At 51.5% G+C, this 14,273-nt stretch overlaps 1 pseudogene; it reads right to left on the minus strand.

Moving 5' to 3' along the window:
* Positions 1-14,273, minus strand: part of LOC124018919 — a 34,900-nt pseudogene that overhangs the window by 5,686 nt on the left and 14,941 nt on the right.

Below are 14,273 nucleotides of genomic sequence, written 5' to 3' on the forward strand. Positions count from 1 at the left end.
CTGTTCTCCTGACCCTAACCCTGTTCTCCTGACACTAACCCTGTTCTCCTGACCCTGTTTCCTAACCCTATTCTCCTGACCCTAACCCTGTTCTCCTGACCCTAACCCTGTTCTCCTGACTCTAACCCTGTTCTCCTGACCCTAACCCTGTTCTCCTGACCCTAACCCTATTCTTCTGACCCTAACCCTGTTCTCTCCTGACCCTTACCCTGTTCTCCTGACCCTGTTTTCCTACCCCTGTTCTCCTGACCCTGTTCTCCTGACCCTAACCCTATTCTCCCGACCCTGTTAACCTGACCCTAACCCTGTTCTCCTGACCCTAACTCTATTCTCCCGACCCTGTTAACCTGACCCTAACCCTGTTCTCCTGACCCTAACCTTGTTCTCCTGACCCTAACCTTGTTCTCCTGACCCTGTTTCCTAACCCTATTCTCCTGACCCTAACCCTATTCTCTTGACCCTAACCATGTTCTCCTGACCCTGTTTCCTAACCCTATTCTCCTGACCCTAACCCTATTCTCTTGACCCTAACCATGTTCTCCTGACCCTGTTTCCTAACCCTATTCTCCTGACCCTAACCCTATTCTCCTGACCCTAACCATGTTCTCCTGACCCTGTTTCCTAACCATGTTCTCCTGACCGTAACCTTGTTCTCCTTACCCTTACCCTGTTCTCCTGACCCTAAACCTGTTTCCTGACCCTGTTTCCTAACCATGTCCTCCTGACCCTAACCTTGTTCTCCTGACCCTAAACCTGTTCTCCTGACCCTAACCCTGTTCTCCTGACCCTGTTATCCTAACCCTGTTTTCCTACCCCTGTTCTCCTGACCCTAACCCTATTCTCCCGACCCTGTTTTCCTAACCCTGTTCTCCTGACCCTAACCCTGTTCTCCTGACCCTAACCCTGTTCTCCTGACCCTGTTTCCTAACCCTGTTCTCCTGACCCTAACCCTATTCTCCTGACCCTAACCCAAATCTCCTGACCCCAACCCTGTTCTCCTAACCCTTACCCTGTTCTCTGAACCCAGTTCTCCTGACCATGTTCTCCTAACCCTAACCCTGTTCTCCTGACCATGTTCTCCGAACCCTAACCCTGTTCTCTGAACCCTGTTCTCCTGACCATGTTCTCCTGACCATGTTATCCTAGCCCTAACCCTGTTCTCTGAACCCTGTTCTCCAGACCATGTTCTCCTGACCATGTTATCCTAGCCCTAACCCTGTTCTCTGAACCCTGTTCTCCTGACCATGTTCTCCTAACCATGTTATCCTAGCCCTAACCCTGTTCTCCTGACCATGTTCTCCTGACCCTAACCCTATTCTCCTGACCCTAACCCTGTTCTCCTGTCCCTGTTCTCCTGACCCTAACCATGTTCTTCTGTCCCTGTTCTCCTGACCCTAACCATGTTCTCTTAACCCTGTTCTCCTGAACATGTTCTCCTAACCCTAACCCTGTTCTCTGAACCCTGTTCTCCTGACCATGTTCTCCTAACCCTAACCCTGTTCTCTTAACCCTGTTCTCCTGACCATGTTATCCTAACCCTAACCCTGTTCTCCTGACCATGTTATCCTAACCCTGTTCTCCTGACCATGTTATCCTAACCCTAACCCTGTTCTCTGAACCCTGTTCTCCTGACCATGTTCTCCTGACCATGTTATCCTAGCCCTAACCCTGTTCTCCTGAACCCTGTTCTCCTGACCATGTTATCCTAGCCCTAACCCTGTTCTCTGAACCCTGTTCTCCTGACCATGTTATCCTAACCCTAACCCTGTTCTCTGAACCCTGTTCTCCTGACCATGTTATCCTAACCCTAACCCTGTTCTCTGAACCCTGTTCTCCTGACCATGTTATCCTAACCCTAACCCTGTTCTCTGAACCCTGTTCTCCTGACCATGTTATCCTAACCCTTACCCTGTTCTCTGAACCCTGTTCTCCTGACCATGTTATCCTAACCCTAACCCTGTTCTCCTGACCATGTTATCCTAACCCTAACCCTGTTCTCTGAACCCTGTTCTCCTGACCATGTTATCCTAACCCTTACCCTGTTCTCTGAACCCTGTTCTCCTGACCATGTTATCCTAACCATAACCCTGTTCTCCTGACCATGTTATCCTAGCCCTAACCTGTTCTCCTGACCATGTTATCCAAGCCCTAACCCTGTTCTCCTGACCATGTTATCCTAGCACTAACCCTGTTCTCCTGACCATGTTATCCAAGCACTAACCCTGTTCTCCTGACCCTGTTCTCCTGACCCTAACCCTGTTCTCCTGACCCTAACCCTGTTCTCCTGACCCTGTTTCCTAAACCTATTCTCCTGACCCTAACCCTATTCTCCTGACCCTAACCCTGTTTTTCTGACCCTAACCTTGTTCTCCTGACCCTTACCCTGTTCTCCTGACCCTGTTTTCCTACACCTGTTCTCCTGACCCTGTTCTCCTGACCCTAACCCTATTCCCCCGACCCTGTTTTCCTAACCCTGTTCTCCTGACTTTGTTTTCTAACCCTGTTCTCCTGACCCCAACCCTATTCTCCTGACCGTGTTTTCCTATCCTTGTTCTCCTGACCCTGTTCTCCTGACCCTAACCCTGTTCTCCTGACCCTGTTCTCCTGACCCTAACCCTGTTCTCCTAACCCTGTTCTCCTAACACTGTTCTACTGACCCCAACCCTATTCTCCTGACCCTGTTTTCCTAACCCTGTTCTCCTGACCCTGTTCTCCTGACCCTAACCCTATTCTCCTGACCCTAACCCTGTTTTTCTGACCCTAACCTTGTTCTCGTGACCCTTACCCTGTTTTCCTGACCCTAAACCTGTTCTCCTGACCCTGTTTCCTAACCATGTTCTCCTGACCCTAACCTTGTGCTCCCGACCCTTATCCTGTTCTCCTGACCCTTACCCTGTTCTCCTGACCCTGTTTTCCTACCCCTGTTCTGCTGACCCTGTTCTCCTGACCCTTACCCTATTCTCCCGACCCTGTTTTCCTAACCCTGTTCTCCTGACCCTAACCCTGTTCTCCTGACCCTGTTCTCCTGACCTTAACCCTATTCTCCCGACCTTGTTTTCCTAATCCTGTTCTCCTGCCCCTAACCCTTTTCTCCTGACCCTGTTTCCTAACCCTATTCTCCTGACCCTAACCCAAATCTCCTGACCCTAACCCTGTTTTCCTGACCCTAACCCTGTTCTCCTGAACCTAACCCTGTTCTCCTGACCCTGTTTTCCTACACCTGTTCTCCTGACCCTGTTCTCCTGACCCTAACACTGTTCTCCTGACCCTGTTTTCCTACCCATGTTCTCCTAACCCTAACCCTGTTCTCTGGACACTGTTCTCCTGTCCCTGTTCTCCTAACCCTTACCCTGTTCTCCTGACCATGTTCTCCTAACCCTAACCCTGTTCTCTTAACCCTGTTCTCTTACCTGTTCTCCTAACCCTGTTCTCCTGACCATGTTCTCCTAACCCTAACCCTGTTCTCTGAACCCTGTTCTCCTGACCATGTTCTCCTGACCATGTTATCCTAGCCCTAACCCTGTTCTCCTGACCATGTTATCCTAGCCCTAACCCTGTTCTCTGAACCCTGTTCTCCTGACCATGTTCTCCTGACCATGTTATCCTAGCCCTAACCCTGTTCGCTGAACCCTGTTCTCCTGACCATGTTATCCTAGCCCTAACCCTGTTCTCCTGACCATGTTCTCCTGACCCCTAACCCTATTCTCCTGACCCTAACCCTGTTCTCCTGACCCTTACCCTGTTCTCTGAACCCTGTTCTCCTGACCATGTTATCCTAACCCTAACCCTGTTCTCCTGACCATGTTATCCTAGCCATAACCCTGTTCTCCTGACCATGTTATCCTAGCCCTAATCCTGTTCTCCTGACCATGTTATCCTAGCCCTAACCCTGTTCTCCTGACCATGTTCTCCTGACCCTAACCCTATTCTCCTGACCCTAACCCTGTTCTCCTGACCCTAACCCTGTTCACCTGACCCTGTTTCCTAAACCTATTCACCTGACCCTAACCCTATTCTCCTGACCCTAACCCTGTTTTTCTGACCCTAACCTTGTTCTCGTGACCCTTACCCTGTTTTCCTGACCCTAAACCTGTTCTCCTGACCCTGTTTCCTAACCATGTTCTCCTGACCCTAACCTTGTGCTCCCGACCCTTATCCTGTTCTCCTGACCCTTACCCTGTTCACCTGACCCTGTTTCCTAAACCTATTCACCTGACCCTAACCCTATTCTCCTGACCCTAACCCTATTCTCCTGACCCTTACCCTATTCTCCTGACCCTTACCCTGTTCTCCTGACCCTAAACCTGTTCTCTTAACCCTGTTCTCTTACCTGTTCTCCTAACCCTGTTCTCCTGACCATGTTCTCCTAACCCTAACCCTGTTCTCTGAACCCTGTTCTCCTGACCATGTTCTCCTGACCATGTTATCCTAGCCCTAACCCTGTTCTCCTGACCATGTTATCCTAGCCCTAACCCTGTTCTCCTGACCCTGTTTTCCTACCCCTGTTCTGCTGACCCTGTTCTCCTGACCCTGTTTCCTAACCATGTTCTCCTGACCCTAACCTTGTTCTCCTGACCCTAACCCTGTTCTCCTGACCCTGTACTCCTGACCCTGTTCTCCTGACCCTAACCCTATTCTCCCGACCCTGTTTTCCTAACCCTGTTTTCCTGACCCTGTTCTCCTGACCCTGTTCTCCTGACCCTATCCCTATTCTCCTGACCCTGTTTTCCTAACCCTGTTCTCCTGACCCTAAACCTGTTCACTGACCCTAACCCTGTTCTCCTGACCATAACCCTGTTCTCCTGACCCTAAACCCTGTTCTCCTGACCCTGTTCTCCTGACCCTTACCCTGTTCTCCTGACCCTGTTCGCCTGACCCTGTTCTCCTGACCCTAACCCTATTCTCCTGACCCTGTTTTCCTAACCCTGTTCTCCTGACTTTGTTTTCTAACCCTGTTCTCCTGACCCTAACCCTGTTCTCATGACCCTGTTCTCCTGACCCTAACCCTGTTCTCCTAACCCTGTTCTCCTGACCACAACCCTATTCTCCTGACCCTGTTTTCCTAACCTTGTTCTCCTGACCCTGTTCTCCTGACCCTGTTTTCCTAACCCTGTTCTCCTGACCCTGTTCTCCTGACCCTGTTCTCCTGACCCTAACCATGTTCTTCTGTCCTTGTTCTCCTGACCCTAACCATGTTCTCCTGTCCCTGTTCTCCTAACCCTAACCCTGTTCTCTTAACCCTGTTCTCCTAACACTAACCCTGTTCTCTTAACCCTGTTCTCTGGACACTGTTCTCCTGTCCCTGTTCTCCTAATCCTAACCCTATTCTCCTGACCCTGTTTTCCTAACCCTGTTCTCCTGACCCTAAACCTGTTCACTGACCCTAACCCTGTTCTCCTGACCATAACCCTGTTCTCCTGACCCTAAACCCTGTTCTCCTGACCCTTACCCTGTTCTCCCGACCCTGTTCTCCTGACCCTGTTCTCCTGACCCTAACCCTATTCTCCCGACCCTGTTTTCCTAACCCTGTTCTCCTGACTTTGTTTTCTAACCCTGTTCTACTGACCCTAACCCTGTTCTCATGACCCTGTTCTCCTGACCCTAACCCTGTTCTCCTAACCCTGTTCTCCTGACCACAACCCTATTCTCCTGACCCTGTTTTCCTAACCTTGTTCTCCTGACCCTGTTCTCCTGACCCTGTTTTCATAACCCTGTTCTCCTGACCCTGTTCTCCTGACCCTGTTCTCCTGACCCTAACCATGTTCTCCTGTCCCTGTTCTCCTAACCCTAACCCTGTTCTCTTAACCCTGTTCTCCTAACACTAACCCTGTTCTCTTAACCCTGTTCTCTGGACACTGTTCTCCTGTCCCTGTTCTCCTAATCCTAACCCTGTTCTCTTAACCCTGTTCTCCTGACCATGTTATCCTAACCCTAACCCTGTTCTTCTCACCATGTTCTCTTAACCCTAACCCTGTTCTCTGAACCCTGTTCACCTGACCATGTTCTCCTGACCATGTTATCCTAGCCCTAACCCTGTTCTCCTGACCATGTTATCCTAACCCTAACCCTGTTCTCCTGACCATGTTTTCCGAACACTAACCCTGTTCTCTGAACCCTGTTCTCCTGACCATGTTATCCTAGCCCTAAACCCTGTTCTCCTGACCATGTTCTCCTAGCCCTAACCCTGTTCTCTTAACCCTATTCTCTGGACACTGTTCTCCTGTCCCTGTTCTCCTAACCCTAACCTGTTCTCCTATCCCTGTTCTCCTGACCATATTCTCCTGACCATGTTATCCTACCCCTAACCCTGTTCTCCTGACCATGTTCTCCTGACCATGTTATCCTAGCCCTAGCCCTGTTCTCTTAACCCTATTCTCTGGACACTGTTCTCCTGTTCCCGTTCTCCTAACCCTAACCCTGTTCTCCTGACCATGTTCTCCTAGCCCTAACCCTGTTCTCCTAATCCTAACCCTGTTCTCCTGTTCCTGTTCTCCTGACCCTATTCTCCTGACCCTGTTCTCCTGTCCCTGTTCTCCTAACCCTGACCCTGTTCTCCTGACCCTGTTCTCCTGACCCTGTTCTCCTGACCCTGTTCTCCTAACCCTGACCCTGTTCTCCTGACCCTGACTCTGTTCTCCTGACCCTGTTCTCCTGACCCTGTTCTCCTGTCCCTGTTCTCCTAACCCTGACCCTGTTCTCCTGTCCCTGTTCTCCTGACCATGTTCTCCTAGCCCTAACCCTGTTCTCCTAATCCTAACCCTGTTCTCCTGTTCCTGTTCTCCTGACCCTATTCTCCTGACCCTGTTCTCCTGTCCCTGTTCTCCTAACCCTGACCCTGTTCTCCTGACCCTGTTCTCCTGACCCTGTTCTCCTAACCCTGACCCTGTTCTCCTGACCCTGACTCTGTTCTCCTGACCCTGTTCTCCTGACCCTGTTCTCCTGACCCTGACCCTGTCCTCCTGACCCTGTTCTCCTGACCCTGTTCTCCTGACCCTGACCCTGTTCTCCTGACCCTGACCCTGTTCTCCTGACCCTGTTCTCCTGACCCTGTTCTCCTGACCCTGTTCTCCTAACCCTGACCCTGTTCTCCTGACCCTGTTCTCCTGACCCTGACCCTGTTCTCCTGACCCTGTTCTCCTGACCCTGTTCTCCTGACCCTGTTCTCCTGTCCCTGACCCTGTTCTCCTGACCCTGACCCTGTTCTCCTGACCCTGTCCTCCTGGTCCTGACCCTGTTCTCCTAACCCTGACCCTGTTCTCCTGACCCTGACTCTGTTCTCCTGACCCTGTTCTCCTGACCCTGTTCTCCTGACCCTGACCCTGTCCTCCTGACCCTGTTCTCCTGACCCTGTTCTCCTGACCCTAACCTTGTGCTCCCGACCCTTATCCTGTTCTCCTGACCCTTACCCTATTCTCCTGACCCGTACCCTGTTCTCCTGACCCTAAACCTGTTCTCTTAACCCTGTTCTCTTACCTGTTCTCCTAACCCTGTTCTCCTGACCATGTTCTCCTGACCATGTTATCCTAGCCCTAACCCTGTTCTCCTGACCATGTTATCCTAGCCCTAACCCTGTTCTCTGAACCCTGTTCTCCTGACCATGTTCTCCTGACCATGTTATCCTAGCCCTAACCCTGTTCTCCTGACCATGTTATCCTAGCCCTAACCCTGTTCTCCTGACCCTGTACTCCTGACCCTGTTCTCCTGACCCTAACCCTATTCTCCCGACCCTGTTTTCCTAACCCTGTTTTCCTGACCCTGTTCTCCTGACCCTGTTCTCCTGACCCTATCCCTATTCTCCTGACCCTGTTTTCCTAACCCTGTTCTCCTGACCCTAAACCTGTTCACTGACCCTAACCCTGTTCTCCTGACCATAACCCTGTTCTCCTGACCCTAAACCCTGTTCTCCTGACCCTGTTCTCCTGACCCTTACCCTGTTCTCCTGACCCTGTTCTCCCTAACCCTGACCCTGTTCTCCTGACCCTGTTCTCCTGACCCTGACCCTGTTCTCCTGACCCTGTTCTCCTGACCCTGTTCTCCTGACCCTGTTCTCCTGACCCTGACCCTGTTCTCCTGACCCTGACCCTGTTCTCCTGACCCTGTCCTCCTGGTCCTGACCCTGTTCTCCTAACCCTGACCCTGTTCTCCTGACCCTGACTCTGTTCTCCTGACCCTGTTCTCCTGACCCTGTTCTCCTGACCCTGACCCTGTCCTCCTGACCCTGTTCTCCTGACCCTGTTCTCCTGACCCTAACCTTGTGCTCCCGACCCTTATCCTGTTCTCCTGACCCTTACCCTATTCTCCTGACCCGTACCCTGTTCTCCTGACCCTAAACCTGTTCTCTTAACCCTGTTCTCTTACCTGTTCTCCTAACCCTGTTCTCCTGACCATGTTCTCCTGACCATGTTATCCTAGCCCTAACCCTGTTCTCCTGACCATGTTATCCTAGCCCTAACCCTGTTCTCTGAACCCTGTTCTCCTGACCATGTTCTCCTGACCATGTTATCCTAGCCCTAACCCTGTTCTCCTGACCATGTTATCCTAGCCCTAACCCTGTTCTCCTGACCCTGTTCTCCTGACCCTGTTCTCCTGACCCTAACCATGTTCTTCTGTCCTTGTTCTCCTGACCCTAACCATGTTCTCCTGTCCCTGTTCTCCTAACCCTAACCCTGTTCTCTTAACCCTGTTCTCCTAACACTAACCCTGTTCTCTTAACCCTGTTCTCTGGACACTGTTCTCCTGTCCCTGTTCTCCTAATCCTAACCCTATTCTCCTGACCCTGTTTTCCTAACCCTGTTCTCCTGACCCTAAACCTGTTCACTGACCCTAACCCTGTTCTCCTGACCATAACCCTGTTCTCCTGACCCTAAACCCTGTTCTCCTGACCCTTACCCTGTTCTCCCGACCCTGTTCTCCTGACCCTGTTCTCCTGACCCTAACCCTATTCTCCCGACCCTGTTTTCCTAACCCTGTTCTCCTGACTTTGTTTTCTAACCCTGTTCTACTGACCCTAACCCTGTTCTCATGACCCTGTTCTCCTGACCCTAACCCTGTTCTCCTAACCCTGTTCTCCTGACCACAACCCTATTCTCCTGACCCTGTTTTCCTAACCTTGTTCTCCTGACCCTGTTCTCCTGACCCTGTTTTCATAACCCTGTTCTCCTGACCCTGTTCTCCTGACCCTGTTCTCCTGACCCTAACCATGTTCTCCTGTCCCTGTTCTCCTAACCCTAACCCTGTTCTCTTAACCCTGTTCTCCTAACACTAACCCTGTTCTCTTAACCCTGTTCTCTGGACACTGTTCTCCTGTCCCTGTTCTCCTAATCCTAACCCTGTTCTCTTAACCCTGTTCTCCTGACCATGTTATCCTAACCCTAACCCTGTTCTTCTCACCATGTTCTCTTAACCCTAACCCTGTTCTCTGAACCCTGTTCACCTGACCATGTTCTCCTGACCATGTTATCCTAGCCCTAACCCTGTTCTCCTGACCATGTTATCCTAACCCTAACCCTGTTCTCCTGACCATGTTTTCCGAACACTAACCCTGTTCTCTGAACCCTGTTCTCCTGACCATGTTATCCTAGCCCTAAACCCTGTTCTCCTGACCATGTTCTCCTAGCCCTAACCCTGTTCTCTTAACCCTATTCTCTGGACACTGTTCTCCTGTCCCTGTTCTCCTAACCCTAACCTGTTCTCCTATCCCTGTTCTCCTGACCATATTCTCCTGACCATGTTATCCTACCCCTAACCCTGTTCTCCTGACCATGTTCTCCTGACCATGTTATCCTAGCCCTAGCCCTGTTCTCTTAACCCTATTCTCTGGACACTGTTCTCCTGTTCCCGTTCTCCTAACCCTAACCCTGTTCTCCTGACCATGTTCTCCTAGCCCTAACCCTGTTCTCCTAATCCTAACCCTGTTCTCCTGTTCCTGTTCTCCTGACCCTATTCTCCTGACCCTGTTCTCCTGTCCCTGTTCTCCTAACCCTGACCCTGTTCTCCTGACCCTGTTCTCCTGACCCTGTTCTCCTGACCCTGTTCTCCTAACCCTGACCCTGTTCTCCTGACCCTGACTCTGTTCTCCTGACCCTGTTCTCCTGACCCTGTTCTCCTGTCCCTGTTCTCCTAACCCTGACCCTGTTCTCCTGTCCCTGTTCTCCTGACCATGTTCTCCTAGCCCTAACCCTGTTCTCCTAATCCTAACCCTGTTCTCCTGTTCCTGTTCTCCTGACCCTATTCTCCTGACCCTGTTCTCCTGTCCCTGTTCTCCTAACCCTGACCCTGTTCTCCTGACCCTGTTCTCCTGACCCTGTTCTCCTAACCCTGACCCTGTTCTCCTGACCCTGACTCTGTTCTCCTGACCCTGTTCTCCTGACCCTGTTCTCCTGACCCTGACCCTGTCCTCCTGACCCTGTTCTCCTGACCCTGTTCTCCTGACCCTGACCCTGTTCTCCTGACCCTGACCCTGTTCTCCTGACCCTGTTCTCCTGACCCTGTTCTCCTGACCCTGTTCTCCTAACCCTGACCCTGTTCTCCTGACCCTGTTCTCCTGACCCTGACCCTGTTCTCCTGACCCTGTTCTCCTGACCCTGTTCTCCTGACCCTGTTCTCCTGTCCCTGACCCTGTTCTCCTGACCCTGACCCTGTTCTCCTGACCCTGTCCTCCTGGTCCTGACCCTGTTCTCCTAACCCTGACCCTGTTCTCCTGACCCTGACTCTGTTCTCCTGACCCTGTTCTCCTGACCCTGTTCTCCTGACCCTGACCCTGTCCTCCTGACCCTGTTCTCCTGACCCTGTTCTCCTGACCCTAACCTTGTGCTCCCGACCCTTATCCTGTTCTCCTGACCCTTACCCTATTCTCCTGACCCGTACCCTGTTCTCCTGACCCTAAACCTGTTCTCTTAACCCTGTTCTCTTACCTGTTCTCCTAACCCTGTTCTCCTGACCATGTTCTCCTGACCATGTTATCCTAGCCCTAACCCTGTTCTCCTGACCATGTTATCCTAGCCCTAACCCTGTTCTCTGAACCCTGTTCTCCTGACCATGTTCTCCTGACCATGTTATCCTAGCCCTAACCCTGTTCTCCTGACCATGTTATCCTAGCCCTAACCCTGTTCTCCTGACCCTGTTTTCCTACCCCTGTTCTGCTGACCCTGTTCTCCTGACCCTGTTTCCTAACCATGTTCTCCTGACCCTAACCTTGTTCTCCTGACCCTAACCCTGTTCTCCTGACCCTGTACTCCTGACCCTGTTCTCCTGACCCTAACCCTATTCTCCCGACCCTGTTTTCCTAACCCTGTTTTCCTGACCCTGTTCTCCTGACCCTGTTCTCCTGACCCTATCCCTATTCTCCTGACCCTGTTTTCCTAACCCTGTTCTCCTGACCCTAAACCTGTTCACTGACCCTAACCCTGTTCTCCTGACCATAACCCTGTTCTCCTGACCCTAAACCCTGTTCTCCTGACCCTGTTCTCCTGACCCTTACCCTGTTCTCCTGACCCTGTTCTCCTGACCCTGTTCTCCTAACCCTGACCCTGTTCTCCTGACCCTGTTCTCCTGACCCTGACCCTGTTCTCCTGACCCTGTTCTCCTGACCCTGTTCTCCTGACCCTGTTCTCCTGACCCTGACCCTGTTCTCCTGACCCTGACCCTGTTCTCCTGACCCTGTCCTCCTGGTCCTGACCCTGTTCTCCTAACCCTGACCCTGTTCTCCTGACCCTGACTCTGTTCTCCTGACCCTGTTCTCCTGACCCTGTTCTCCTGACCCTGACCCTGTCCTCCTGACCCTGTTCTCCTGACCCTGTTCTCCTGACCCTAACCTTGTGCTCCCGACCCTTATCCTGTTCTCCTGACCCTTACCCTATTCTCCTGACCCGTACCCTGTTCTCCTGACCCTAAACCTGTTCTCTTAACCCTGTTCTCTTACCTGTTCTCCTAACCCTGTTCTCCTGACCATGTTCTCCTGACCATGTTATCCTAGCCCTAACCCTGTTCTCCTGACCATGTTATCCTAGCCCTAACCCTGTTCTCTGAACCCTGTTCTCCTGACCATGTTCTCCTGACCATGTTATCCTAGCCCTAACCCTGTTCTCCTGACCATGTTATCCTAGCCCTAACCCTGTTCTCCTGACCCTGTTTTCCTACCCCTGTTCTGCTGACCCTGTTCTCCTGACCCTGTTTCCTAACCATGTTCTCCTGACCCTAACCTTGTTCTCCTGACCCTAACCCTGTTCTCCTGACCCTGTACTCCTGACCCTGTTCTCCTGACCCTAACCCTATTCTCCCGACCCTGTTTTCCTAACCCTGTTTTCCTGACCCTGTTCTCCTGACCCTGTTCTCCTGACCCTATCCCTATTCTCCTGACCCTGTTTTCCTAACCCTGTTCTCCTGACCCTAAACCTGTTCACTGACCCTAACCCTGTTCTCCTGACCATAACCCTGTTCTCCTGACCCTAAACCCTGTTCTCCTGACCCTGTTCTCCTGACCCTTACCCTGTTCTCCTGACCCTGTTCGCCTGACCCTGTTCTCCTGACCCTAACCCTATTCTCCTGACCCTGTTTTCCTAACCCTGTTCTCCTGACTTTGTTTTCTAACCCTGTTCTCCTGACCCTAACCCTGTTCTCATGACCCTGTTCTCCTGACCCTAACCCTGTTCTCCTAACCCTGTTCTCCTGACCACAACCCTATTCTCCTGACCCTGTTTTCCTAACCTTGTTCTCCTGACCCTGTTCTCCTGACCCTGTTTTCCTAACCCTGTTCTCCTGACCCTGTTCTCCTGACCCTGTTCTCCTGACCCTAACCATGTTCTTCTGTCCTTGTTCTCCTGACCCTAACCATGTTCTCCTGTCCCTGTTCTCCTAACCCTAACCCTGTTCTCTTAACCCTGTTCTCCTAACACTAACCCTGTTCTCTTAACCCTGTTCTCTGGACACTGTTCTCCTGTCCCTGTTCTCCTAATCCTAACCCTATTCTCCTGACCCTGTTTTCCTAACCCTGTTCTCCTGACCCTAAACCTGTTCACTGACCCTAACCCTGTTCTCCTGACCATAACCCTGTTCTCCTGACCCTAAACCCTGTTCTCCTGACCCTTACCCTGTTCTCCTGACCCTGTTCTCCTGACCCTGTTCTCCTGACCCTAACCCTATTCTCCCGACCCTGTTTTCCTAACCCTGTTCTCCTGACTTTGTTTTCTAACCCTGTTCTCCTGACCCTAACCCTGTTCTCATGACCCTGTTCTCCTGACCCTAACCCTGTTCTCCTAACCCTGTTCTCCTGACCACAACCCTATTCTCCTGACCCTGTTTTCCTAACCTTGTTCTCCTGACCCTGTTCTCCTGACCCTGTTTTCATAACCCTGTTCTCCTGACCCTGTTCTCCTGACCCTGTTCTCCTGACCCTAACCATGTTCTCCTGTCCCTGTTCTCCTAACCCTAACTCTGTTCTCTTAACCCTGTTCTCCTAACACTAACCCTGTTCTCTTAACCCTGTTCTCTGGACACTGTTCTCCTGTCCCTGTTCTCCTAATCCTAACCCTGTTCTCTTAACCCTGTTCTCCTGACCATGTTATCCTAACCCTAACCCTGTTCTTCTCACCATGTTCTCTTAACCCTAACCCTGTTCTCTGAACCCTGTTCACCTGACCATGTTCTCCTGACCATGTTATCCTAGCCCTAACCCTGTTCTCCTGACCATGTTATCCTAACCCTAACCCTGTTCTCCTGACCATGTTCTCCGAACACTAACCCTGTTCTCTGAACCCTGTTCTCCTGACCATGTTCTCCTGACCATGTTATCCTAGCCCTAAACCCTGTTCTCCTGACCATGTTCTCCTAGCCCTAACCCTGTTCTCTTAACCCTATTCTCTGGACACTGTTCTCCTGTCCCTGTTCTCCTAACCCTAACCTGTTCTCCTATCCCTGTTCTCCTGACCATATTCTCCTGACCATGTTATCCTACCCCTAACCCTGTTCTCCTGACCATGTTCTCCTGACCATGTTATCCTAGCCCTAGCCCTGTTCTCTTAACCCTATTCTCTGGACACTGTTCTCCTGTTCCCGTTCTCCTAACCCTAACCCTGTTCTCCTGTCCCTGTTCTCCTGACCATGTTCTCCTAGCCCTAACCCTGTTCTCCTAATCCTAACCCTGTTCTCCTGTTCCTGTTCTCCTGACCCTATTCTCCTGACCCTGTTCTCCTGTCCCTGTTCTCCTAACCCTGACCCTGTTCTCCTGACCCTGTTCTCCTGACCCTGTTCTCCTAACCCTGACCCTGTTCTCCTGA

Source organism: Oncorhynchus gorbuscha, unplaced genomic scaffold (genome assembly GCF_021184085.1).
Source record: "Oncorhynchus gorbuscha isolate QuinsamMale2020 ecotype Even-year unplaced genomic scaffold, OgorEven_v1.0 Un_scaffold_590, whole genome shotgun sequence".
Taxonomy (NCBI): domain Eukaryota; kingdom Metazoa; phylum Chordata; class Actinopteri; order Salmoniformes; family Salmonidae; genus Oncorhynchus; species Oncorhynchus gorbuscha.